Source organism: Phyllobates terribilis, unplaced genomic scaffold (genome assembly GCF_046119375.1).
Source record: "Phyllobates terribilis strain yellow unplaced genomic scaffold, ASM4611937v1 Scaffold_108__1_contigs__length_5656254, whole genome shotgun sequence".
Classification (NCBI taxonomy): Eukaryota; Metazoa; Chordata; class Amphibia; order Anura; family Dendrobatidae; genus Phyllobates; species Phyllobates terribilis.
This window is the reverse complement of record NW_027362868.1, coordinates 3565994-3571100: the sequence shown is the minus strand read 5'-3', so window position 1 is coordinate 3571100 and position 5107 is coordinate 3565994. Positions and strand designations below refer to the sequence as shown.

At 49.2% G+C, this 5107-nt stretch overlaps 1 non-coding gene across 1 annotated transcript; it reads right to left on the bottom strand.

Moving 5' to 3' along the window:
- Window positions 1–4674: 4674 nt before the first annotated feature.
- On the bottom strand, window positions 4675–4865 carry LOC141200855 (U2 spliceosomal RNA). The gene has a single exon (XR_012272557.1). It is a non-coding gene; the product is annotated as a U2 spliceosomal RNA (small nuclear RNA).
- Window positions 4866–5107: the final 242 nt, after the last annotated feature.

Here is a 5107-nt window from a genome sequence, read left to right as displayed (position 1 = left end):
CAGATGAGGATCCTGTAAGGCTATGGCCCGCAACTGGGTTCGGTAGACATTGCAATATAGTCCCTCTATAAATTGTTCGGTCAACAGCCTGTCCTCGTTTCCCACGCTGTCAGGGTCGGTCTGCTTAATGGCTCTCAGGGCCTCTTGTAGGTTGAGTGCATAGTCCCTTATACTCTCATGTGCTCGCTGCTTGCACCCATAGAATCTAAGCTTAATCTCGGCTGAGGTGCGGGTATCAAAGGTGTCCCTCAGCCGGGTTAGTATCCCTGCGACAGTCCTCCTCCCAGGTGGCCAGGACTTTACCTCCCTTTGGGCTGCCCCGGTTAGTTGGGCCACCAGGATGCTCACTTTTTGCTCTTCTGTGAGGGGGTACACCTGGAAGAGGCTATCCAGCTTCTCTCTAAAGTCATTCAGGGTATGTGACTCCCCTGAGTATTGGGGTAGCCAGGCTGCTCCCGGGATATAGGGCATGGTGAAAGGCATGACTGCAGCAGCGCTGGCGCTGGCGGGGGTTGAGGCAGTGAAGCTCTCCTCCGTATCCGACATCTTCCTCCCCCCTAGTGGACCGTGGCCTACCTTGCGATGATCCTCTTCCGTAGGCCGCGGTTCCGCAGTGGATCGTCAGGGTTGAGGACCTTCCGTCGCGCTCCTGTGACGTCAGCGTCTGCTGGGCTCCTTCCAGGACCTTACGCGACGTCCGGACGTGAGGCGGGGCTTCAGTTCTCGCGCGCTTTCGGAGTCCACGCCCCTCTTCTTCCCGCGCGGCGTCTTCAAGATGGCGTCCAACGGCGGGAAAACTCCACGGATAGCGGGAAGAAGGCTGAAGATGGCGCCGGATGGCGGGAAAACTTCACGGATGGCGGGAAGAAGGCTGAAAATGGCGCCGGATGGCGGGAATCTTCACCGATGGCGGGAAGAAGGCTGAAGATGGCGCCGGATGGCGGGAATCTTTACCACAGGTAAGTTTTAAAAGTCTCTTTTTCAGGCACGCAGTACCCGGTGGTTGCGGGCACGAAATCCTGCCGACTACGCCAAAAGTTGACGCGCCCCCTGGGCCATGTTCAGGGGATACCCGGAGCCGGATCTGGATAGGGGTAGTAGTCCTTGTGGCGGTGACCCGGTCCGTGCCCAGGGTGTCAAACTAGGAGGCAGTATATTAGCAGTAGATGTAGGACGACTACGCCACCCGTTGAATGCAGCTATGGAGCTGCCGCTGCAGGGCAGACCGCTGAGGCCGGTGGAAGGATGGTGCAGCGTGGATGGTATAACCCCCAACGGGAGGGGTATGGCCTCAGGGCAGCCGACATGGATGATGGGGGTAGCAGGAACCACTCAGAGACGATGCGGTGTAGTTCAGGGTCTTTACTGGTGACAAAGATAGACCCTCCCGGAGTACTTGCTAGCGATCGGGGCCTGGTCAGTCCTTGAGCAGATGGGATTTCCCCTGGCCAGGCGGAGTTGTAGGCCTTCCCAACTAACTGTACTCTTCTGGCTACCTTGCTAGAGGCGGGTAAAAGTAGCCCACGTCCCTGAGTGTACCGTGTGGTGCTCACCCGTATGGCCGGTGACTCGGGGCCTTCTAATGGCTTCCGCTCCACGATGGCGGTGCTGGTCCCACGCGTGTGACCGTGCCTTCGGGTTTCTGGGCCAGAGGACCTGCAATCCCCTGCCGGTCGTTTTCTGCTGCTGGGTAAAGATTAGTCCCCACAGCCTCGGACTCCGGGTCCGGTGATAACTTCTCAGTCAGGGCGAGCTCTGCAGCTGCCAGCCCCTGACTCCTTGTAGCACTGCTCCCACAGAGCTCCTGTTGTTTCTTCCTATGGCTGCTTCTCTTCTCTCTACTCTAGTCTCTAACCCTGCCTCAGCCCCAGGTTTATATAGGGGAAGTTCTTCCCCTCCCAGGACTGGGCAGGAGGTGTGGCATGCATAGGATTCCTGACCAAGAGACCTCCCACCTGCTCTCAGACATAATATTGCTATTATTGTGGAGACCAGACCCCTGGGGTGCCACATATACATTATATATCATTTACACATACATTTCCAGGAGGTATAACAGAGGGACGATACAATGTAGCGTTTTAGGAAAAGAGGTTTCATACTTATTTTTTGGAGAATACTATTCTTTACTAATACAGACATACCACAAGAACTGACTGCTCCTTTGTAATGGGGTTCTTCACTTTTAATATTGTTTCATGTCATATTGTATATGAATTATTTTATCATTTAATCCTTTTTCATTCTATTTAGCTCTTGCGGTCAATTAAGGATGTAAACGAACCCAAATTTTTGTCTCATGATATTCCTCTGTTCAATGGGATTACCAGTGACCTGTTCCCTGGCATTCAACTTCCGGAAGCCGACTATAAGGTATTAAAATATAATAGTGTCTTAAAGGGGTTTTCCAAGACTTAAAGAGGACTTGTCCCTCACCATAAATATGTAAATGCCGCTGTTCTCCTGACTCCGGCATTGTTTTTCTTTTCTTCCTGCTCCTCTCCGTTCCTGACATCTGTCACTCTCCTCTAGCCCTTTAAGCCAACTGGGCAAGGCCTTCCTGAAGACTCCCACAGAGAGGACTTGATGACCACGCCCACTTGGCTATTAAAATTATGAACTAGATTTCTATAAAGCGGCTATATCTCAGGAATGGAGAGACGCAGGAGCAAAAGAAAAACAACACCGAATTCAGGAGAACAGCGGCATTTACACCAGGTAATAAAATTGCATATTAATGGCAAGTGATAGGTCCTATATAGCGGGCCAGCTATCATTAGGATGACAGTTATCTTTCCCGGCTCCCCCATATTCAGGAATGCTCATTCCTGTTTTCTCTAAGACAGAGTCGCTGCCAGAATCTTATGTCAGCTGCTAATTTCAGGGTCAGAAAGTAAGGATTGGGTGATTAAATTCCAACCGCCCGATTTTTATGTCCCCCAACATAATCTGTCATGAGGCCCCCATACACAGTAGAGGGTAGACCAATCCCATTGAAATCACCCAATCCTGGTCCACTGCTTTGGAATTGTGTTACATGACCTTGTCACTCATCGTCCGGTCCCATTAGTGCAACCTGGGCAGCTGCACAGGGGCACCAGAGGTAAGGGGGCTCACGTATACCTCCAATGCAGGATGATCTGATGTAGAAAAAAAATGGTTAAAACATCTGTGAGTGATTTATCGCTAGTTTAGTTGTAGGTTATGGAGACATTTTTTTTTAGATGAATGAATCGATTCGCAGGAGACTGATCCAATGGCCAGGTGTCATGGGTGCGTCAGATGTGACAGACAGTCGCCCTGCAGTTGGTTGCAGGAGATCCCTTCGTTTGGCATTACGGACATCTTCTTAGCGGTCTCACTGTAGGACCCAGCGGCTACCTCCCTCCTGTTCTAATTGACAATCAGGCCTGGGTGTTTAAATATTTCCAGGTTGCTACACAGAGGTGCCAGTGATATTCACATGACCCCTTTTGAAGGCTTGGAGCAAGTGCAGTTCTTACTTCCTCTCTGGTGCTAAGAGGATGTGTGTGCCATCTCTCTGAAGTCGACTCAAGCTAAGCTACTTCCCCTGTGTCTGTCTCCCCTTGCTGTCTTTAGTTGTCAGTGGGGATCGACTAGTGCTCACCCCCCTTCCCTATCCAGGGTCAAGCGCTAAGGAAATACAGGGATAGGTTCCTGTGCGGCAATTGGTGAGGAACCAATATAGAGTCGGTAGGGGAGACAGGGTGATTGCAGATCAGCCTAGGAGGTCTCCATTTCCCCCTTTCCCTAGTATCTGGGCTCCCTTCCCCTCATCCCTTTGTGTCGCACTTTGTCTTTCCTACACTGTGCGTGACATCAGGTCAGTGGTGGGCACTGAATGAGACCCCTGAGAGCCACCTTATTTCTTCCTGCCCCCCGTCTCTTCTTCAGATTAGCCGGCCTGGCATGACAGTATGGTTGCAGCATGATGTACACCAGGCCATATAATCAGAAGAGGAGCCGGGGATGCCGGCAGCTAAGAGGCGGCTCTCATGGGTCCTGTCCAGCGGCCACAGAATACTGATCTGGGTCCTGAAAATGTATTCTCCCACCTCTAATTGGATCCACTGTAAACAGACTGATGAAATATTTTACCTTCCTTTTGCTCAGGATTTACTGGAATGCGCACAGGAGAGCTGTGCTGGACACAACATCCAGCCCGAGAAGGTCTTCCTGGAGGAAATGATCCAGACGTATGAGATGATGATTGTCAGAAACGGGTAAGCTGTAACTACAGAAGTCCATGGGACGGGGGATTTATTCTTCGCTGTTTCCATTTTATACAATGGACCATGCTGCATTTTGTTTATCCCGTACAGTTTTATGTTGGTTGGAGAGCCGTTCTCTGGAAAAACGAAGGTCCTCCACGTCCTCGCTGATACGCTGTCTCTTATGAATGAGCGAGGGTGCGAAGAAGAAAAAGTGATTTACCGGACAGTGAACCCTAAAGCCATCACCATGGGGCAGCTGTTCGGGCAGTTTGATCCAGTGTCACATGAGGTTTGTCTATGATTGGAATTATTGTTTACTAGATGGTGGCCCGATTCTAACGCATTGTGTATTCTAGAATATGACAAAATCCGACAAACAAGCAAAATGAACAAAAAGCATTGAATTCAATTCTTTCTGATTTTAGAAACTGCATTAAAGAAGGGGTGCACCGGTCCTGGAGATACTGCAATACCAGGTCAATGCGTGGAGTGGACAGAGCAAGCTCTTTTTCCATCTCCCTGTTCTAAAAATCCATTTAATATATGGTCCCCAGATAGGGGACGTATCAGATATTAAACTGATAAGAACAGATTTTTTTTTTTTTTTTTATACTATTCAGTAAAATTTTTCAAGCAACAATCAATAGTATAAAAACTCACACTACGTTGCCCAGTCTTACATCATAATGGTACTTTCTTTATTTCATATTTATAACTTTATACTGAAACAGTTGTAAGACCTTTTGAATGGACAAAAACTATAAAAACATACCATTGTCATAAAAAATGACAGATCACAACACTTAAACAAGGACTTACTGGTACTTTACCAGTGACCTCCATTTTTTGACTTTCCAAAAACCTTCTGAATC